The sequence below is a fragment of the Eptesicus fuscus genome, chromosome 7 (genome assembly GCF_027574615.1).
Source record: "Eptesicus fuscus isolate TK198812 chromosome 7, DD_ASM_mEF_20220401, whole genome shotgun sequence".
Classification (NCBI taxonomy): domain Eukaryota; kingdom Metazoa; phylum Chordata; class Mammalia; order Chiroptera; family Vespertilionidae; genus Eptesicus; species Eptesicus fuscus.
This window is the reverse complement of record NC_072479.1, coordinates 46,842,629-46,866,540: the sequence shown is the minus strand read 5'-3', so window position 1 is coordinate 46,866,540 and position 23,912 is coordinate 46,842,629. Positions and strand designations below refer to the sequence as shown.

The 23,912-nt window shown below is 40.8% G+C and overlaps 1 long non-coding RNA gene across 4 annotated transcripts in view; it reads left to right on the top strand.

Moving 5' to 3' along the window:
• Positions 1 to 23,912, top strand: part of LOC114234157 (uncharacterized) — a 168,275-nt gene that overhangs the window by 34,245 nt on the left and 110,118 nt on the right. The window lies entirely within an intron of this gene.

The following is a 23,912-nucleotide window of genomic DNA, read 5'->3' as shown; positions in this document are numbered from 1 at the left end:
TCCCACCAATCTTGGCTAACAGTTACAGTTCTTCCCAAATCAAATTGAAAGGACTTTTTTTTTTTTTTCTACCAAGGTGAAAGGTCTTTCAGCCAACTTGAGAGCAGAAATAGCTTGATAATTCAGTTTTATAACTAGAGAGACTATAACTAGTGTAGGAACACTCCAAACACAAAGTAAGTTCAGGTTCAGGAAATGAAGCAAGATCATTCAAGTGTCTGGGGGCTGGGGCTCTGATTGTCAGCCTCAAGGTTTCCTTTCCCTTCCTCTCAGGGACTCGGGAGCCCTTGTGCAACCAAAACTTTCTTTGGTGGGCTCCCTGGACACTCCAAGGGCCCACACATATACACAAAACTCTCATTTTGATTCATGTGGACATCTGTTGGTGCCCATACCAATTTTTTCTAGGCTAGACTCAGAAATACTGTTACGTTTGAGATGCAGAAAACATTTAAAAAATGTTTTTCTGTGCTTTCTACACTTAAAATAGAAGGTCAAAGTAGGATTCAAAGAACCCAGTAGATGTTTACTGTTAAACCTGAAAACATCTCTCAGTTCCATTTATTGTTAGTCCTCTCAGTTAAGTATCTGTAGAGTGAGAGTCACATTTTCCAAGGCTCTGAAGTGTCTTAAAAATTTTCCTGTTGGTTACTGCTTAAATAAACACCCAGAGGTGCTATTTTACAGATCATAAGGCACATCAAATGAGCCCTTTCACTCTCTCTATTCCACATGGCTCATTGGAGCTGAGCTCAAGTTCTTTGTCAACCTGAGCTATGGCAGACAGCTCCAGTCCCTCTTAACTAGAGGGAGTAAGTGACAGTTGTGGGTCACCTATGGGAGATTTTGCCAGCAGAGCTGGACCTGGGCCTGCTGGGCAATGAGGTAGGAGGGGAAGTAAGTGCAGCCATGCAGCTGGGAAGACTATAGGTTCTTCAGTTGGCTCATCAGTAGAACAAACATGATAATCAAATGGATGCTCTCAGTTGATATGTATTGATAAAGAACATTGGTGGAAGCTGTGGAAATCAAAGGAAAATGGGATAAGATCTGAATAGAAAGAGCTTGAAAATAGATTCAAATTCATAGGGTTGCTGCTGGAGACTTAATGAGTCAATGTATTTCTTTGGATCAGAGAGTCACGGGGCTCTTTTAAATTGAGTGTTTCTTTATAAAAAATGAGCTAGCAGATTCTTAAAATATATATAAATTGGGTTTTGGCAGGAAACCTGTTTCTTCTTGCCATCAGAGAGTCATGCAAGTCTCAAGAATGGTAAACATCTGTTTGAAGGACATCCCGAATTTGGCTTGGCAGAAATCTTAGAAGAAACAGCATCGGGGATTTGATGTGTAGTTTTCATTCAAGATAGCAAGTGTGGTGGCTAGCAGTGTGGCCAAGAATTAAGAACAGAGCAACTATTCAATAGGTATTTACCGAGTGCTCACTGTGTGCCAGTTTCTATCCTATGTGCTTGGGATACAACAGTTACTAGGACACACCTAGGACCCAAATAGTTTATCACTTCACACAGATGCTAAGATAAAAGTTTAGAGTGTGTTGTCATAAACATGTCATAAATGTGATTCTTTCTTGTGCAGCTTAGAATTCAGTGGGCAAAGCCTAGTTTGCTACCAGGCATGTGAACTGGATAGCTAGTTATTTTTCTCTTGTCCCATTTACTCATTAAAATATTGGAAGTTTGGGTTAAGATTAAAATTATGAAAATAGCCTGAGATTCACAGTGCAACTTTTCAAACTTAATGCCAGATATTTTTCAGAATTCATCATTTTTCTTACTGTAGGTAAGTGGTAGATATATCATGTAATACTGCCAATGGATGCAAAAGAAATGTCTTTTAAAATTTTTTAAATTTTTTTCTTTATTGGTTAAGGTATTACATATACGTCCTTATCCCCCCATTGCTCCTCCCACCCCCCATTCATGCCCTCACCTCCCTGGTGTCTGTGTCCATTGGTTAGGCTTATATGCATGCATTCAAGTCCTTTGGTTGAACTCTCCCCCTTACGCCCACCCTCCCCTACCTTCCCTCTGGGGTTTGACAGTCTGATCAATGCTTCTCTGTCTCTGGATCTGTTTTTGTTCATCAGTTTATGTTGTTCATTATATTCCACAAATGAATGAAATCATGTGATATTTATCTTTCTCTGACTGGCTTATTTCGCTTAGCATAATGCTCTCCAGTTCCATCCATGCTGTTGCAAATGGTAAGAATTCCTTCTTTTTTATCCTCAGCATAGTATTCCATTGTGTAGATGTACCACAGTTTTCTAATCCACTCATCTGCTGATGGGCACTTAGGCTGTTTCCAAATCTTAGCTATTGTAAATTGTGCTGCTATGAATATAGGGGTGCATATATCCTTTATGATTGGTTTTTCTCATTTCTTGGGATATATTCCTAGAAGTGGGATCACTGGGTCAAATGGGAGTTCTATTTTTATTTTTTTGAGGAAACTCCATACTATTCTCCACAGTGGCTGCACCAGTCTGCATTCCCACCAGCAATGCACGAGGATTCCTTTTTCTCCGCATCCTTGCCAGCACTTGTCATTTGTTGATTTGTTGATGATAGCCATTCTGACAGGTGTGAGATGGTACCTCATTATTGTTTTGATTTGCATCTCTTGGATGATTAGTGACTTTGAGCATGTTTTCATATGTCTCTTGGCCTTCCTTGTGTCGTCTTTCAAAAAGTATCTATTTAGGTCCGTTGCCCGTTTTTTGATTGGGTTGTTTATCTTCCTTTTGTTAAGTTGTATGAGTTCCCTGTAAATGTTGGAGATTAAACCCTTATCGGTGATAACATTGGGAAAATATGTTCTCCCATGCAGTGGGCTTTCTTGTTTTATTGATGGTTTCTTTTGCTGTGCAAAAGCTTTTTATTTTGATGTAGTTCCATTTGTTTATTTTCTCTTCAGTTTACATTGCCCTAGGAGCTGTATCAGTGAAAATATTGCTTCGGCATATGTCTGATATTTTGCTGCCTGTGATTCCTCTAATATTTTTTATGGTTTCCTATCTTACATTTAAGTCCTTTATCCATTTTGAGTTTATTTTTGTGTATGGTGTAAATTGGTGGTCTAGTTTCATTTTTTTTGCATGTATCTGTCCAATTTTCCCAACAGCATTTACTGAAGAGACTGTCTTGACTCCATTGTATGTTCTTGCCTCCTTTGTTAAATATTAATTGAGCATAGTGGTTTGGGTTGATTTCTGGGTTCTTTATTCTATTTCATTGGTCTATATGTCTGTTCTTGTGCCAGTACCAGGCAATTTTGAGAATAGTGGCTTTGTAATACAGCTTGATATTTGATATTGAGATTCCCTCCTACTTTGTTCTTCTTTCTCAGGATTGCTGCAGCTATTTGGGCCTTTTTTTATTCCAGATTAATTTTTGGAGAGTTCATTCTAGGTCTGTGAAATATGCCATTGGTATTTTAATGGGAAGTGCATTGAATCTATAGATTGCTTTGGGTAGTATGGACATTTTAATGATGTTGATTCTACCAATCCATGAACACGGTATGTTCTTCCATCTGTTTATGTCTTCCTCTATCTCTTTTTTTCAGTGTCCTATAGTTTTCTGAGTACAGGTGTTTTACCTCCTTAGTTAAGTTTATTCCTAGGTATCTTAATTTTTTTAGTGCGATGGTAAATGGGATTTTTTTTTAAATCTCTCTTTCTGTATCTTCACTATTGGTGTATAAAAATGCCATAGACTTCTTGGCATTCATTTTGTATCCTGCTACATTGCCGAATTCATTTATTAAGTCTAATAATTTTTTGATGGAATTTTTAGGGATTTTTATGTACAGTATCACGTCATCTGTGAATAATGACAGTTTTACGTCTTCTTTTCCAATTTGGATACCTTTTATTTTTTCTTCTTGTCTAATTGCTATGGCTAGCACTTCTAGTACTATGTTGAAGAGGTGAAATGCTTTTAGTTTTTGCCCATTGAGTATGATGTTGGCTGTAGGTTTGTCTATAAGGCTTTTATTATGTTGAGGTATGAACCCTCTATTCCCATTTTACTGAGGGTTTTTATCAAGAAAGGGTGTTGGATTTTGTCAAATGCTTTTTCTGCATCAATTGATAAGACTATGTGATTTTTATCTCTCAATTTGTTTATATGATGTATCATCTTTATTGATTTGCAGATCTTGTACCATCCTTGCATCCCCAGGATAAATCCTGCTTGGTCATGGTGTATGATCTTTCTGATGTAATGCTGGATCCAATTTGCTAGAATTTTGTTGAGAAATTCTGATTTTGGCATCTATGTTAATGAGGTATATTGGCCTGTAATTCTCTTTCATTGTATTGTCTTTATCTGGTTTTTGTATTAGGGTAATGCTGGCTTCATAGAATGAGCTTGGAAGTGTTCCTTCCTCTTGAATTTTTTGGAATAGTCTGAGGAGGATATGTTTTAGTTCTTCTTTGAATGTTTGGTAAAACTCCCATGTGAAGCCATCTGGCCCCGGGCTTTTGTTTGCTGGAAGCTTTTTGATGACTTTTGATTCAATTTCCTCCATAGTTACGTCTTTTAATGAAGCATTTTAATATCCTTGCCATTAGATGGATATGTATGAATATTGATACTGATGTGGTAAAGACCATAAGTCATCTCCTATCACTTCAGGTCAGGCATTGTTGCCAGATGACTCATGAAAAAGATATAGTTTTAAAAGATTTTAAAAACAATTTCACAGTTGTAGATAAGGAATTATGGACTTATAGTATTGATGAAGCTCATTCAATATGACCCAAGTAGTGCATTGCTTCATGCAGACCCTGGAATAGAAATTCATAAAATGTGATGCCACGAATATACTGAACCTTGGCTGTGATTATTTCATCAGATTTACCCGGAAAACAATTTTGACGTCTCCCTACAAACAAGTTCAATGAGAGAAAAAACGACACTACCACCCACTGAAGATTTGTGTTTGGGTTCCTTCCCCAGGCTTCAGGCGGGCGTCCTATTAGAATCAGTCTGCTAGTTGGCTTCCCATCAACCGTAACATGAAGTGGAAAATGGAATTCCACCAGAGCCACACTAGAGCCTCTGAATTGGAGCCAGGAAGTATTTTATTTGATGTGCTAAACAACATAAAGCCAATATCCTGGCTCATGGCCCCAGTGGCATCACCTTTCACGGCTGGATGGAAAGCAGGGCTGAGCAGGATAGAAGGGCGGGTTGGTGAATGTAACCACACTGGCCTCCAAACTTCTTCCAAACCTTTATGCTTTCTGTTCTCTCTTCTTGGAACACACTTTCTCATGACGTTTGAACAACTAGACCCTTCTCATCACTTAGGCATCCCCTTCAGTGGCACTCCTGAGCGGGGGCATTCTTTGACCACCCTATTTAATGTTGTCTACCTCCAGTCACTCTTAATGACATTACCCTATTTTATTTTCTTCAAAGCACTTCTTATGAATGACCTTGCTATTTGTTTACGTATTTACTTGTTCATTATTTTTCTCCTTCATGGAGCAAAGACCTTTCTGACTTGTTGACAGACCCTTGGTCCCAGGAGCAGTGCTTGTCATGTTAGGGGGCTCAATGAATGCCCCTGGATACATGAATGCCCCTGCCTTACCGCTAGTTCCCTTACTTTATAATGCCTCCCACCTCTCCCATCCCCCAATCCCACTCTTCCTTTTGTGACAAATGTCTCAGAGGAAAAAATATTACAAATGTGGGAAACATGATAGAGCATGAAGTGTAGTAGAATATTAAATTAGCCTCATAAACTGTGAATCATAAATCATGGTTCCATCTGTTGTATGACAGTGAAAACAGCAAAATTTTCCACAAGATAGAAACTGAAAACAAAGAGAAGCCGTGAGTTGCAGCTTATGGACAGCCTGTTACTAGTGTTTTGGATCATCTTCTCTCTCCCCCTGCTCCTCAGCAACCATGTTAGTCAGGCAGTGCCTTTCCAGAATGGACCTAGAAACTATTCATAATAGACATTGGTTTCCTCCAGTCTAAAAGTTTCTGCCTGGCACACAGAAGCTACTCAACCAATATTTGTTAACTATGAATGGTAAATTCCACCATTGCAGATTCATTTCGAGTCAACTATGTTGTTGTTCTTTTCCTAAAATGAAAATATCCTTTAGGAGAGGGAACCTATGAAAGGAAGCCCTTACATTCACAGTCTAGGGGTAATTCCTGTGTCTCATTGGAAGACTGGATGAGGTACAGAGTTTTTGAGGATGGGTCGTTACTTGGGCAGGAGAGGTATGGTAACAGGTAGCACGAGGGCACTGCTTGTCCAGAGAAGGGTAGGACATGAGGAGGGGCCACAGGAGCAAGGAGGAGTTTCCAGGCCAGTGGTTCCCACTGGGATTTTGTGTAAGGCCGACATGGTGGAGAATGCTGTTCTGGGAGAAGTGGTGCCTTCAGATTGTGCCTGTTGGCAAGGGTGGGAGGTCACCAGGACATCCCAGGACCAAGCCAGTTTTATTTAGGGAAATTAAGTTAAACATCAGTACTCAGATGACATTCCTAGACAGGCTTCCTGAGAAACCCATAGCAGAATGACGGGACCTCTGGGGAAGGGAAATGAGAGGCTTTCATTTTCTAGAGGTTTAATTTTTTTCCATGACAATGTATTGATTTCACAGTTAAAAATTTTAAAACATCTAAATCTTTTAAATATTTTTACCATATTAAAATGCTAACTGAATAAAAATGAATATAGCAGCAATTACAATAAAATAATAGGAGGCTGTGACAACAAGGTTCAAATTAATATCTATATAATAAAAGCCCAGGGACTGTTACGGCGGAATGACCAGAACGACTGGTTGCTATGACATGCACTGACCACCAGGGGACAGACGCTCAATGTAGGAGCTACCCCCTGGTGGTCAGTGCACTCCCACAGGGGGAGTGCTGCTCAGCCAGAAGCTGAACTCATGGCTGGCCAGCTCAGCAGCAGTGGCGAGAGCCTCTCCCACCACCGCGGCAGCACGAAGGAGTGGTGAGCCAAGTGGTAATGAGCGAGCAGGTGGGTGTTTAGGAGCCAGGGGTCCTGGATTGCAAGAGGGATGTCTGACTGCCAGTTTAGGTCCTATCCAGACATCCCCTGGGGGGTCCTGGATTTCGAGAGGGCACAGGCGGGGCTGAGGGCTCCCCTCCCCCCGTATGAATTTCGTGCTTCGGGCCTGTAGTATTTACATAAGAAAAAAAAACTTTGGATTTGTAAAAAACTGTTATTCATGTATATTTTTTGTTTTTCTTTGTAAATTGTTGTTCATCCCTCTCATGACATAAAACCATCTCCAGAAGCAAACCCAGCAACAGTTCCAGAACACAGACCCTTAGACTTACTTCTCTGACATCCTGCCCCCTATGCTACTCACACTACTCTCCTGAACCCAGTACCCCCCCTCTCATTACCAATGTAGATGGCTGCCTCTGAGTGTTTTGAATTCAAACTCTACAAGAGAAGAATTGACTGTCACCATGAAGTACTCAGGGTGGGAATAGTTTCCTAGGCTTCTTTTCTTCTCTTGCATCTTTACCATAAAATGCAGCTACCTGAGGGCATGTGCAAATGCACCTGATCTTTTCAACCTGAAAGTTTGTAACACATACCTTCTGCACTTAAAATCCCAGTGCTGCCCTGACTGGTGTGGCTCAGTTGGTTGGAGCTTCATCCCATGCACCAAAAGGTTGCAGGTTTGATTCCCGGTCAGGGCACATATCCAGGTTGTGGGTTCCCCAGTTGGGATGCATAAGGAAGGCAACCCATTGATGTATCTCTCTCACACTGGTGTTTCTCTCTTCCTCTCCCTTCCTCTCTCTCTAAAATAAATGAAAACATGTTCTCAGATGCGGATTAGCAAAAACAATAATTTAAAAAATCCCAATGCTGCTTTCTTACATTGATAGCACACTGAGTAGATTTTAAGCTCTCTTCTGCAATCTTAGTTTATTTCTAGTTGAGAGAGGGACTCTTTTTTTGTGATCCCCTCCTAGAATGAAGGGGCTGTTTAAATCATGATTACACATAGGGAAAGAGGGCTTGCACCACGTGTATGAAGGTACTATGATTTATTGCTTGGAGAGTAAAAGGTTTTCCTACTATCGTCTGCTTCTGGAACAGCGTATCTTGTTTAGTCTAAAAAGCAGGGCACTGCCCTTTACCCAAGCATTAGTCAAGCACTTTTGATAACTGTAGTGTGTGTAGAAGAATTGTGCAGAGCTGCAGTGATATTGGAGTTGCATCAAACAGTTTTGGAGGTTCTCCTTTTCATTGTCAGAGTGCTCTGTTCTTTCACCCCCCCCACCCCCGCAGTCTAGACCCTTCATGCCGCCTTGAATCTTTCTCCAGTGACCACTGAGGGGCATGGCTGTGACTATCTCCACATGGGTCCTCCTCCTGTTTGTGCACATGTATGCACATACACAGGTGCTTCCTACAACATCTGTTGGCACTCTGCTAGGCATGTGGTTGGGCATAGCATTCATTCATTCAACCAGTTAGCAAATTGTCCTGTACTCTGTGTGGGGCATGACTGTAGGTGCCTGGGTACATGAGAAACCAGATATATCTACAATGTCTGCTCCTTCTTGGAGCAGACATTGTAGATATAGACATAAGCAAATGCTGTAATATAGAGTAGCTGCTAGGAAAAATAAGGCCGAAGAAGGGGCTAGTTACATGGGGTAAGAGGTGCCTTTAGATTGGTCAGAGAAGGCTTCTCTGTGGAAGCTCCATTTTAGCAGAGATTTTGGTGAAGTGAGGGAAAGAGCTATGTGAAGTGTGGGGGCAAGTGTTCTGGCTGAGGGAACAGTAAGTGCAAAGGTCCTGAGTCAGGAACTAGCTTGACTCCTGCCCTCAAGTTGCTCCCATTCTAATGAAAAGGACAGATAAGTAAACAGGCAATTACAATGTTGTCATTTATCACTTAGCATTTATAACTGTCTAACCTTTATGGCATTTAAAAATGTATGGTACCGAGAGAAACCAAGATGGTGGCATAGGTAAACACCTATACTGCTGCCTCGCACAATAATTTCAAAACTGCAACTGGAAGACAGAGCGGACATCGTCCAGAACCACCAGAAAGCTGGCTGAGTGGAAATTCTACAACAAGAAGGAAAGATAAAAGGACACTGAGACCCAGAGGAGCTGTGGAGGACAGAGGTGCAGAGACCCAAGCAAGCGGAAAGGGCGGGTGGCTGAATACACGGCTGGCTTACTCGTGGTGCGTGGAGAGGGCGGGCAGCAAGTGCGCAGCTAGCTGTCTTGTTCGGGAGGGAAACAAAACTTCCTGACTGCACTGAAATCCAGTTCCGGGTGAGACTTTGGGTACCCAGACTCATTCGGGGAGAAACTGGACTGTCTGGCAGCGGGCGAAACTTGAGGGCAGCCTTCTATCAGAGGTGCGTGCAGCCATTGCCACGGGACACTGAAAACAGGGGCCTTGTAGGGCGGGGCTGATGGGAAACCAAGGCTGTCTGCTCCACCCTGAGACTACGCCCCATCCAAGCTGAGCACAGAAGCTCTCCCAGCGAAGACACAGCTGATCCTCACAACCAATTGGCCTGGAGGTCAACTCCCCCCAGTGATACTAACAACAATCTAGGCTTAACTACAACAAGACTGCACACACAGCCCACAAAGGGGCACACCAAGAATGTCCACCTCAGGTAACTAGGGAGGCTGAGCCACTGGGCCCTGCTAGGACACCTAGCACATAAAGCCACTCCATCAACTCAGAGAAGCAGCCAAAATGCGGAGACAAAGAGGCAGGTCACAAATGAAGGAAATGGAGGAAAGTAAACGACTGGATTTAGAGTTCAAAACCGTGGTTATAAGGTTTTTCAAGAATTTCCTAGAAAAGGCCAATAAATTTAACGAGACCCTCGAGGATATCAAAAAGGATCAACTAGAGATTAAGCATACACTGACTGAAATGAAAAATATTATACAGAGACCTAAAAGCAGACTAGAGGATTGCAAGAACCAAATCAAAGATTTGGAATACAAAGAAGCAAAAAACAACTGGAAAAGCAAAAAGAAAAAGGAATCCAAAAAGTTGAAGATAGTCTAAGAAGCCTCTGGGACAACTTCAAGCGTACCAACATCAGAATTATGGGGGTCCCAGAAGAAGAGAGAGAGCAAGATACTGAAAACCTATTTGGAGAAATAGTGACAGGAAACTTCCCCCACCTGGTGAAAGAAATAGACTTACAAGTCCAGGAAGCACACAGAACCCCAAACAAAAGGAATCCAAAGAGGACCACACCAAGATACATCATAATTAAAATGCCAAGAGCAAAAGACAAAGAGAGAATATTAAAAGCAGCAAGAGAAAAACAGTTAATTACCTACAAAGGAGCACCCATACGATTGTCAGCTGATTTCTCAACAGAAACTATGCAGGCCAGACGGGAGTGGCAAGAAATATTCAAAGTGATGAATAACAAGAAACTACGACCAAGATTTCTCTACCCAGCAAAGCTATCATTCAGAATTGAAGGTCAGATAAAGAGCTTCACAGATAAGAAAAAGCTAAAGGAGTTCATCACCACCAAACCAGAATTATATGAAATGCTGAAAGGTATTCTTTTAAAAGAGGAAAGAGAAGAAAAAGATAAAGATAAAAATTATGAACAACAAATACGTATCTATCAACAAGTGAATCTAAAAACCAAGGGAATAAAAAAATCTGATGAACAGAATAAACGGGTGAATATACTAGAATCAGGGGCATAGAAAGGGAGTGGACTGACAATTCTCGGGGGAAAGGGGAGTGGGGGGTGCGGGAAGAGACTGGACAAAAATTGTACACCTATGGATGAGGAAAGGGGGGGGTAAGGGCGGAGGGCAGGGTGGGAACCTGGTGGAGGGAAGCTATGTGGGGAAAAAAGAGAAACAATTTTAATAATCAGAACAATAAAGATTTATTAAATTTAAAAAAATGTATGGTACTATCTGTGTCCCCCAATCCTGTATAATAAAGAGGTAATAGCAAATTGACCATCATTCCAACACACAAGATGGCCACCCCCATGTGGACACAAGATGGCCACCACAAGATGGCCGGCAGGGGAGGGCAGTTGTGGCGATCAGGCCAGCAGGGGAGGGCAGTTGGGAGGGACCAGGCCTGCAGGGGAGGGCAGTTGGGGTCGACCAGGCCAGCAGGGGAGGGCAGTTGGGGGCGACCAGGCCAGCAGGGGAGAGCAGTTAGGGGCAATCGGGCTGGCAGGGGAGCAATTAGGCGTTGATCAGGCTGGCAGGGGAGTGGTTAGGGGATGATCAGGCAGGCAGGCAGGCAGGTGAGCAGTTGGGAGCCAGCAGTCCTGGATTGTGAGAGGGATCCCAGATTGGAGAGGGTGCAGGCTGAGCTGAGCAACCACCCTCCCACCCCTCTACCCCTGTGCACGAATTTCATGCACTGGGCCTCTAGTAGAAAATAAGCTCCATAAGGGCAGAGATTTGGACTTTTTTTTTTTTTTTTTTTGGTTTGCTACAGTATCTCCCAGACCTAAAACAGCTGTGGGCACATAGTAGGTGCTCAATATTATTGAAATGGATGAAAAAATTCCACATCTGTCCCTCTGCTCCCAGTTGCTCTCCCCAGAGGCAACCATTGCTATTAGGCCCTAGGAAGAGAGTATTATTTAAACAGGCCACCATGCTCCCCTCCCAGCTTTCACTTGGGGGCAGCAGGTGAGCCTCCAACTCTGCCAGGAGGTGGATCATGATGTCCCCCAGCTGTCAAGTGGGCTGCAATGGACACTGGTCCTCAGAGGCTCAAAAGGACCTGGTGCTCTCCTGGGGAGCAAAGGAGGAATCAGGAAACTTTGGCTAAACCTTGGATTCCACATTCAGACTTTCATGGGGACTTGGCACTTAGAAAAGTGCATGCTGCTGCCCCACACAATGAGGCCCACTCCTGCTCATGACACACGGAATCTGGCTGCAAATACCATTTTTGTATGTAAATTTGTAAAGCCAGAGCTACGAATAATTCTCAGTGCAGCCACAAATGTTGGGAGCCGTTACTTTTGTAGTGGACTTGACATATAACCCTTAAGCAGGACCCTGTCCTGGGACCAAGTTGGGGAGCCCAGACTTAGTTCCCATATCAGAAGCGACTTCTCAGAAATGCTCACAAATGAAATCATACACACAGATTATCTGGGAATTAAAAATGAGTTTCTCATAATTTCCTTCTTACATAAATAAGGCCAAACTATCTCTGAATTTTATATTTGGGCTAATTTACAATTTACAAGTATTAGGGAAGAAATGAATAATTACCTAAATATCATTTTCTCTTCATAGATTAATTAGAAAACTATGGTCCAGAAAATGTAAATGTGCCCAAGACCACACAACTAGTGAGAGGGTGGTTACTTTTTATTAGTTTAAGAAAATTAGAGCAAGATTCCTTGCCTCAAAGCCAATTTCCGGAAAGGCAGTTTCATTCTGCTGCTATGAGTCCCCATTCAGGTTTCACTCTCTTTCTTTGAATCTCTTGGGTCAAGTCACCACATCTTTGGATTTTGAAATACTGACCACAAAGCCTAGCACATCATAGATGCAATAAATGTTTGTTACGAAACAGAAGAAAAAACTTAGTCACTAACACTTTGTGTGAATTAGAATCAATCTATTATTTCTCCTTCATATGGAAATAGTATATTCACTAATTATAACAGTTACAATGGCTTCCCCAATTTCAGTTATAGGCCACTGAGTTCTTCCATTTGCTCAGTCCAGAATCCTTAGTGTCATCTTTGACTCTTCCCTCACACCTCACCTCCAATGTGCCATCATTCCTGTTGTTTGTCCCATCAAAGATGTCTCGCTCTGACTAATTCTTACTATCTCCCCTGCCACACACTCGTGCAAACCACCATCAGCCCCTCCGGATCACTGCTTTCACTTCCTAAATGGGCTCTGGTCTTCTGCCCTTGCCCACTCCAGTGTATGCCCAAAACAATGGCCAGAGTGAATTCTGTACAAACATGTCAGATCACATGACTCCACTCTATTCCCCAAGTTTTAATGAGGTGTAATTGACATGCAACATTGTATGTTTACTAGTAAGGTATACAAATAATGATTTGATATGTGTATATATTATTGTGAAATGATTACCACAGTTAATTTAGTTAATATCCATTACCTCGTGTAGTTATAATTTTTCTTGTGATGAGAACTTTTAAGATCTACTTTCTTAGCAACTTTCAAATATACAATCCAGTATCTTAACTACAATCATTATACTGTACATTACATCCCCAGAACTTCTTTATCTTTTAACTGAAGTTTGTACATTATAACTACCTTTACTCATTTCCCCTACCCCAGTCCCTTCATTTCTGGAAACCACCAATCTATTCTCAGATTCTATGAGTTCATTTATTTGTTTTTAGATTCCACAGTATTTGTCTTTCTCTGTCTGGCTTACTTTACTTACATAATGCCCTCAGAGTCCATTAACATTCTTCCAAATGGCAGGATTCTCTTTTTTAAAAATGGCTGAATAATATTTCCTTATTTATAAGCCACATTTTTAATCCATTCATCCATTGATGGGAACCTAGGTTATTTCCATTTCTTGGCTGTTGTAAATAATATTGCAATGACCATGGAGGTGTAGATATCTCTTTGTGAAAGTAATAGATACTAGAGATAGTATTCTAGGGATATTTGGGGAGACCATATTTTTTCAGGAGCAGAAGGAATTACATTGAAAGAGAGGGCTAGTAATTTTTCCCCTTGATTAAGTTAACCCATAATGTTTTCCCCCCAGAATAAATTGACCCATAGGATATTTTAGAGAAAAAACACAAAAACCTTTCTGTCAAAATCCTGTTTTATAGTAATTGAACCATAAGTGATTTCTAAAACAGTATAAATCTATGTTTCCTGAGATGAAAGCATATGCCACAAAACAGAACTTGACAATTCATCTATAGTAATAAAAGGGCAATATGCTAATTAGACCAGCTAGACTGGACATCTTCTGGATGTCCTTCATGACAAAACCACAGTGATGGGGGCCAAGGAAGAAGCAGTTAGGGGCGATCAGGCTGGCAGGGCAATCAGGCTGGCAGGGGACAGCAGTTAGGTGCTATCAGGCAGGCAGGCAGAGGCGGTTAGGGGCGATAAGGCAGGCAGGCAGGCAGAGGTGGTTAGGGGCGATCATGCAGGTAGGCAGAGATGGTTATGGGTGATCAGGCAGCTGGCAGGCAGAGGGGTTAGCAGCAATAAGGCAGGCAGGCAGAGTGGTTGGCGGCAATCAGGCAGGCAGGCAGGTGAGCGGTTAGAAGCCAGCGGTCCCGGATTGTGAGAGAGATGTCCAACTGCCTGTTTAGGCAGAGTGAGAAGGTGGTCATCTGCAAGCCAGGAAGAGAGTTCTCACCAGAAACTGTGTTGGCTGGAATTTTGATCTTGAACTGCGAGTTTCTAGAACTGAGAGAAAATAAATCTCTGTTGCTTAAACCACCACCTTCAATATTTAATTATGGCAGCCCTAGCAGGCTAAAATATACCTTTGGAAGAGTGGAGGATCCTATAAAGACATGAAGATGTCACTTCTGTGTTAAAATAGCTCATTATAGAATCTTAACTGGAGAAAAGGTTTAGAAAACAGGGTGGAATTTATACGAAACAATATTTTCTGGATAAAAAAGCAAACTAGCTCTAGCTGGTTTGGCTCAGTGGATAGAGCGTCAACCTGTGGACTGAAGGGTCCCGTGTTCGATTTCAGTCAAGGGCACATGCCTCATTGCGGGCTTGATCCCCAGTAAGAGGCATGCAGGAGGCAGCTGATGAATGATTCTCTCTCATCATTGATGTTTCTATCTCTCTCTCCTTCTCCCTTCCTCTCTGAAATCAATAAAAATATATTTTAAAAAAAGAAAACTAGTGCCATCCACTTGTTAACCTATTAAGCTGGATATAATATTTCAAGAAGAAAATAGGCTACACAGACATATAGAAAGCTGCAGGTGGAATTCCTTTCCATGGCAGAACAGATGAGTGTTTGATAGGCCAAGAGGACTTTTTGAATAGTAATAAAATTAAAATAATGAATATAGTACTTTTTTTAATGCTTAAAGTAATAGCACCTATCAAACTTCTTTATTTTAAATTTGCTGGTCCTTCAACCTTTTTTTGTGAGTATATTGTATTCCTTTTGCTATCCTTTGCAAATCTTTATTTTTCAATCTTTATTTTGCTCAGTTCATGTTTGGTAAGCAGTTTAAAATAATGGTTAAGAATTCAGGCTTTGTGGGGGTTTCTGCATCTGATTTTGGGGAGAATAGAGGACATGAAAGACATCTCCCACTGAAACAACAAGAAAAACCTAGAAAATAATTTTCATGGGGCTGTGGAGTGGTATTCACCCAAGGAAGCCTTGATTAACTGAATTTCAGAGAAAAAGAATCCTATCTAATAAAGAGGGAATATGCTAATTGACTGTCACACCCTCACAAAAAGGCTGCACCCACAGCCAATAAAAGAGGGAATATGCTAATTGACTGCCACACCCTCACAAGGTGGCAGTGCCCACAGCCACAAGATGGTGGCACCCAATCCCCTCAGCCCTGCCTCATCCAGCCAGAGTCCCCTCAACCCCGCCTCATCCAGCCGGAATCCCCCAGTCCCCTCAGCCCCGCAGGGGAAGGCAGTTGGGGGTGATCGGGCCAGCAGGGGAGGGCAGTTGGAGGCAATCAGGCCGGTAGGGGAGGGCAGTTAGGGACGATCATGCCAGCAGGGGAGGAGTTAGGGGGCTATCAAGCTGGCAGGCAGAGTGGTTAGAGGCAATCAGGCAGGCAGGCAGGCAAGTGGTTAGGAGCCAGCAATCCCAGATTGTGAGAGGGATGTCTGACTGCCGACAGTCGGACATCCCCCGAGGGGTCCAAGATTGGAGAGGGTTCAGGTTGGGCTGAGGGATATCCCTCTCCATGCACGAATTTCATGCACCGGGCCTCTAGTGTGTTTTAAGTGAGCAGAGAGCCAAGCCAGCTTCTGTATCTTGGGTAGCTGCCTCACCTGGCTATGGGTAGGTCTGATAAAGAGATAGAGAAACTTGACAAGGTCAAGGGAAAATAAGCTGGGCTTTGGATCAAGTGGGGCTGTCAGGATAAATTAGAGTCTGAAAAGCCCCAAATCCTAGGACAGACTACTAAAATCAGCAGTTCTTCCCTTTTTGCTGACCCTCCCCCACCACGAGTTCACTAAGAAACAGTGGAGGAAGGCCTGGTAAGAGGAAATTGCTTAGTCCTATGAATATCTGTGGTGTTTGAATTCCAAATCTATGACTGGCGATGAATCCAAAGATTCCAAATATTCCCAAAATATTCAAAATTGCAGCCCATCTTCTCACAGATCAGCTACTGAAAACACAAAAAAGGCTGTGATTCAAGAGGTTAGGGGTTGGGCTAGTCACAAGTGATTTCAATCTAATTAAAGCTGTAACTCAGATCCAGTTCAACTTGATACTAAAATAAATATGAATGATAGCCTCCAAATGTTACCTGACAGATAGAGAAAAGGGATTGTATTCACTGGAAAACAAAACAAAGTAAAACAAACTAAATATTATACTTTAGTCATCACTTTTTATATGCAATGTCTAAAATATAAGAATTATGAAGCTGGCAAAGAAACAAGAAAATAGGATCTATAATCAAAAGAAAAGATGATCAGTAGAAACAGACTCATAGATTACTCAGTTATTAGAATTAATAGAACTTTAAAAATCTACATATATGTTTTTAAAATTTGCAAAAAGTCGATGTAATGGGTGAAAATAATGGGTATTTTAGAACACACATGGAAAACTGAAAAAGAACCAATTAGAAACTCTAGAACTGAAAAATACAATGTCTGAATCACTCATTATATGGGCTTAACATCAGATTGAACACTGCAGAAGTGAGGATCAGTGCACTTGAAGACAGACATCTAATGTTAATACCAGATAAAATAAACTTTAAGGCAAGAAGCATTAGGAAATGAAAGACGGACATTTCATAATGATAAAAGGAAAAGTCATCAAGAGCATAATTATGCTAAATGTGTGTGAACCTCAAAATATGTGAAGCAAAAATGGAAAGGAGAAATAGTCAAAGCCATAATTATAGTTGGGAATTTTAATACACTCCTCTCTCAGTAATTGATAGAATAAGTAGAAAAAAAAAAAAAAGAGAAAGGATATAGAAAGTCTGAACCACCCTATCAACCATATTAACTTAATTCACATTATATAATGCTACATCAAACAACTGCATAGTACTTAATCTTTTCAACTGCACTTAGAATATTTACCAAGGTAGAACTCATGCTGAACCATAACGAGAAGTCTCAATAAAATTCAAAAGACAGAACTTGTACAGAATATGTTCTTGGAACACAGTAGAAAACAATAGCAAAAAGATATCAAGAAAAATTCCCAAGTATTTAGAAATTAAACAACATGCTTCAAAGAAGAAGTTACAGAAGGAAGAAGAAAATATTTTAAACAGAATTATAGCAAAAACTTATCAGATTTTTGGAAGGCAGTGAAGTAGTGCATAAAGATAAATTTATAGCTCTTAAAAACTACATTATAAAATAAAAAAGGTTTTCATATCAATACTCTTATTTTCTACCTTAATGAGCTACTAAAAGAAAAGTCAAGTTAAATGCAAAGTAAGTAGCAAGAGTGAAATAATAAAGAGCAGAAATAAATGAACTAGAAAAATGAATAGTCAACAAAGCCAAAAGTTGGTTCATTGAAACAACTGATAAAACTTTAAAACCTTGAACAATATTGATGAAAACAAAAGAGAGAAATATAAATCATCAATGTTAGGAGTAAAAGAGGGGCATTATTAGATATCCTGCAGACATTAAAATGATAATGGATAATATGGTCAATGTATGGTAATAAGTTCAATGACTTAGAGGAGGAGTACAGACTCCTTGAAAAAGATGAATGAACAAATCTGACAGAAAAGAAATAGAAAAATTTCAAGGCCTATATTTGCTAAAGAAATTATATTCAAAATGAAAGACCTTCCCATAAAGAAAATCCCAGGCCCAGATGGCTTCACTGTGACTTCCCCCAAAAATTTAAGAAAGAAATAATGCCAACTTTACACACACTTGATCAACATTAGAAGTGGTTATTATTATCATCAGTATGGTTTTTATAAGTCTCCTCCCTCAATTTTCATAGTCTACTTTGAAACAAAGAGGACAGAACTTTTTATGGTCTTTTAGAAAAAGTCTGAATTCAGTGCAGGGTTACTTTGTAAAGTAAATCCTATCTTTTCTATGTTCCCTTGACTTAGAATGGCTTGTAGTGTTTGCAAAACACTCTACATCGCTGTGCCTCTGACTTTAATCTTTTCTAACCTTTTGACACAAAACCAGTTGTTCCTCCGAAACTTCAGAAGAAGACCTGCCAAACAGTGCTATCAAAAATGTTTCAGGATCCTATCATGCCTGGGTTTCTGGTGACCTTTTAATAACAACTAAAATTTGGTTTCCTTGTTTCTTCAGTTCTTTTGTGTAAGACCTTTCTGAAGAATGACAAAGAATTGTTCAGATCAAGTGTTTCCTGCCTTCATTTGGTTTCATATAATGGGCTGAGATTAAAATTTGTATAGTAGATGGAAAATTAGTGAGCAATCACAATAATGGCTGGAAGGAACTTTCCCTTTTTTCCCTATCCTTCCTCAGAAATACTGAGAGCCAGCTAGACTAAATCCTTCAGAGGCATTTTTTATCCCTGTTGTTTGATGTAGTTCCAGCCACTTAAAACACAGGAGGCATCCAAAATTCTCTGAGTTGAAATGGCTGAGGCTGCATTTTTCAGAGATCCCAGGAAACTGGTAGTATTGACTAAGGAGTAGTCACAGTAAGAATGTCTGAGTGACTAAGCATTTATGACGGACTCAGTGAGGAAGACCTGCTCCTCTGAATACCTCTTCTCCCTCCCTTACTGATTTCTTTATCATTTTCCCCAGCAGCAGAAAATGCAATTATGTTAGACTTATGGATATCTGGACTCAGCAGAAGACAGTTTTCTGACGGACTATGATATTCCATTATATTAAAGTACAGACTAAGCTGCTATAACAAACAGATTCTAAAATAGAGTAGTTTTAGTAAGATAGAAGTTAGTTTTTTCTCTTATGTAACAGTCAAGAGGTAGGTTGGAAATCCATGGCAAGTGCTTTGCTCCACAAGATCATCCTTTGTATTATTTTTCAATCATTCCAAGAGCATGGTCTTAACCTTACATCCCTGGCCCATGGGAGGCTGTGGACAGAATTTAGGGATTCTGTTGAACTTGGATGGAAAATGTCAAATCTTTACTTTCACTCTGCTCTAAATAAGATTTAGTATTTCTTTCACTTTTGAATATGGGTAGCAAACAGTGATTTTAGCAGTACCTATGACTTGGTCATCAATAGAAATTATAGAGAATTTTATATATTTGTTACAGTATCTTAAAATATTATACTACATCAGTACTAACAGTAGACCTGCCTCTAGAGCTTGCTATTCAATAGGTTAATAAACACATACTTATTATATTAAAACTTTTAAAAATAATTTTGAGATGTGTATTTTAATATATTTTCATATATGTTGATTTCAGAGAGAGGAAAGGAGAGGGAGAAAGAGATAGAAATATCAGTGATAAGAGAGAATCATTGATTGACTGCCTCCTTGCATGCCCCACACTGTGGATCGAGCCTGCAACCTGGGCATGTGCTCTGACTGGGAATAGAACCTCGACCTCCTGGTTCACAGGCCAATGCTTAATCACGGAGTCACACCAGCTGGGCAATATATTTTACTTTTTAACCTATGCTTTTTATTTTATGCATTTATAAATATTATTCTAACAAGGGCTCCATAGATTTTACCACAGCACAAAATAGGATAAAATTTCTGCTCTGAGATGTTTTCCTTGTCCTCACTGTATAATCTCGCTTCTCTGCCCCTTATCATTCCATTCTAGTCAGAAGAAAAGGAGAAAAAGGAAGTGAGGTCAAGCATTTTCCTTATAAGGAAATGACCCAGAGGTTGCACACATTCCTTCTGCTCATATTATGCTAGTGATAATATAGTCAAATGGCCACATCTAGCTGCAAGGGATCCAGGGACTCTAGTATCTAACTAGAGGCCATGTGCCTGCTAAGTAGGATGGTGGCGCTGGTGTGCTTGAGCACTAAAATGAAGAGAATATGTATGGGTGAAAGCTAACAGTCTTTACTACTCCCACATAATTCTATTTGGATTCTGAAATCTGTTTCATTGATGCTTTAGCAAAACATATGATTTTTCCTGATCTGGAGAGTAAAAAAAAAAATTTGTAGTCATATTTGGGGTATCTCTATACTGTCTCTCTCCAAAGAGTTCAGTTCACGTTACAGACACTTTTATAAGGAATTGGTCTGCAAGATTTTCAGACTGATGGTTGCGTCTGTAGGTTGGAAAAGCATTGTGAACATAGAAGGTGCTTTTCTTGCCCCAGAATGGTTAAATGGGAAGATCATATAAATGCAGATAATTACATTCAATATCAGTAACAAAAGCATATTCTCAAGCATCCATCTAGTTGTGAAAGTCCTTTGTATAGAGTTAAAAGCTTTATTCAAATTCTGGGTTTTTTTGTATTGTTTTTGTATTTTTGAGTAAACATACTTTGAATGTTTATTCTCTGCCAGACAGGACACTGGGGATTCAGCACACCAAAATTAATAAGATAGTTTTCTTATCCACAGTTCATTGTTATTTCACTCCAAATTAGTATTTCAGTTCAATATTACTTCACTTCAAAAAGTCCCTTTAGACCTTCCTCCTTTTCAGTCCCTCCAACTCTGAAGTCAAATAGGGGTTTATCTCTGCTCTGTCTCCAGGCATCATCTAATTTTTCTGTTCCAGTTTCCCTCATACCCTCCCCCTGCTCCACACCAGCCTTTCTTCTTCAGAGCAACTCACTTCTACCCAGCAACTACAGACCTGTTCACCTATATCCATACTTCAGTAGTGTCTTTTAAGTATAGAAAAGGCCAGTTTTTTTTCACATAGTGTTGAGATGATTAATTTTTAAAAATGTATTGCTGCACCCAGAACTGTTTAGAGCATTGCTTGTTTTAGTTAAGGGAGTGAAGCAAGATGCAGTAGCATAGTGTTGAGGGAGTAAGACTGGGTAATAAGGTGGCTCATTGTAATGCTTTTGTTCCTTGTGGTTGCCTGTAATTGTATACATCAGTGACTCAGATTGGTATAAGCCTCCAAAGGGGCTCCTGAAGTTCTGTTTCTTCCCTACTCCTTAATGCAGTACACTATTTAGGTTCATCTTTCAAATTTCCTGGAGAAATTAAATACTGTGAACAGTTTGGAAGTAAAGGAAGGGCATGAATAGGGAGGAGATGGGAAAACATTCTAAGTTGGAAAAAATGGCAGAAATAATACCAGGACACAAGGGTGGTGGTGGAGATGGGAAAAATCCAGAATCTCTCATCCAACACCATGATCCTAGTTCCCTAAAATTAATATAGCCAAATATCACCTCTGCTCATTTCTAGTTCAGAAGGGTAGGATGAGTGTGCCTTTTCTAGGCATTGCTTGTAAAGTGAGCTCCCGAGGCAACCCTGCAGCCGCCTCAGAGGCTTCATCCCCTCCAGCTTGCATGCTAAGAGAGGATGGTCAGACCAAAGGGTTCATCAGATGTGAAGTAAGCTTGGAGCAGGAGCTGTTGGGCCAAATGGACAGTGCCTGGGGGAGAGGGTTGTTTGTGTTGTAAAAATGGTGAATTGAACTGGAGTCAAAGAAAGAGAAGGGATAATGGGATAGCATGTTATGACAGGGGTGATAGATACTAAATATTTTTTCAGGTGTGGAGAGCGGAGGGGGAAAGAGAAGTTGGGTGTACCTTAATTAGATCTTCATCAGTTAGTTCACTTTATGTTGCAAGTATTAACTAACCTAACTCAAGCTTTCTTAAGCAATAGAGGTTTTTTAAACCCTTACCTGAGGATATGTTTTTTAAATTGACTTTAAAAAACATTTAAAGATATATTTTTATTGATTTCAGAGAGGAGGGGAGAGGGAGGGAGAGATAGAAACATCAATGATGAGAGTCATTGATTGGCTGCCTCCTACATGCCTCCTGCAGGGGATTGACCCCACAGCCCAAGCATGTGCCCCTATCAGGAATGGGACCATGACCTCCTGGTTCATAGGTCAACACTTAACCACTGAGCCACAATGGCTGGACTTAAAATTGATTTTGAGAGAGAGAGGAAGGTAGAGAGGGAGAGACATCACTAGGTTGCCTCCACTACATTCTCTGACCGGGAATTGAACACTCAGTCTTTTGGTATACAGGAAGATGCTCCAACTGATTGAGCCACTCCCCCAGGACTTAAACAATAGAGTTTTTTAAATAATACTAGGGGCCCAGTGCACGAATTTGTGCACCTTGAAACGAACTGTGGGTTGCGAGGCTGCAGTGGTCACAGGGGCGGGTCTCGGCCTCTCCTACCATGGCCCCCCCTCCCCCCTCCCCTGTCTGCCAGTAGCCCCACTCCCACCACCTCTCCCATACACTGATGGCGCTGGCCACACTCACATCAACTGACAGTGCAGAGCAATTGGGGCCAGTGCCGTCAGTGGGTGTGAGCAGTGGCTGCTGCCCTGATTGCCTCTCAGGAGCAGGGGGAGGTGGAGAAGCCCTGAGAGGCAATCAGGGCCAGTGCCAGGCACTGGCAGCAGGTGCGAGAGGCTGCTCTGGTGCTGGCAGCAGGTGCGAGCACCAGGCGGGACTGTGACGCGGGTGAGCAAAGAATTTTCAGTAATCACCAGAGGCTTGCTCCAGTGACAGCGCCCAGTGCCCCGCCTTGGTCTGGTGCCCCCGCTCACCTACTCCACCATTCCATCGCAGTCAACGCACGCCATGTTCTACACGCGCCCCCTGGTGGTCAGCGCACGTCATAGTGACCGGTTGTTTGGTTGTTCCACCGTTCGGTCTATTTGCATATTAGCCTTTTATTATATAGGATGGTTAAGATAGTAAGCTTTGGACTAAGACTGCTTGGCTTTGAATTCTGGCTTTAACACTTGTGATCTTGAGTAAGTTACTTAATCCTGGTATCTCATTTTCATTTTAATTAAATAAAGTCATTTAAATTAAATTTAATTAATTGATAAATGTATATAGAAGAGTGCTTGCCTTCTGGCAAGATTTCAATAAAGATAGCTATTATTTAGTAAAACCAATCTCCCAAACCTATGAAATCAGTTTATGGAAGTCCACCAGGCAAAAAAGAAATAATAAGATTCTTTATTATTATTATTATAATACTTAGTATTTTATTATTTTTTAAAAATATGTTTTTATGGATTTTAGAGAGAGTGATAGAGAGATAGAAACATCGATGAGTGAGAAACATCGATTGGCTGCCTCCTACTGGGGATCAAGCTCACAACCCAGGCCTGTGCCCTGACCAGAAATTACTCTTGGTTCGTGGGTCAATGCTCAACCACTGAGCCACTCTGGCTGGGTAGTATTTTAAATCATTATATTCACAGTGTCAACTATGCCATTTTTTACATGAATTAGGGACCTAATATGAAAATGAACTAACTGCATGTGTAGTCACTTTAGTTGTACAACAAACCTACCAAATATTTAAGTGTAAATTATGATGATGACTAAACGAAGAAAAGCTTCAGTTACCAAAACCTCCACCCAGTTGACTGTGCAGGATGAATAATTGGGTGTCGGTGTAAAGAATGCTCATGAGGACCAGGCTGCTGCCAATTAGATCTTCTATGCTAATTAAATGTTCTCCCAGTTGGAATGCACAGAAGACAGTTGGACATTAGCC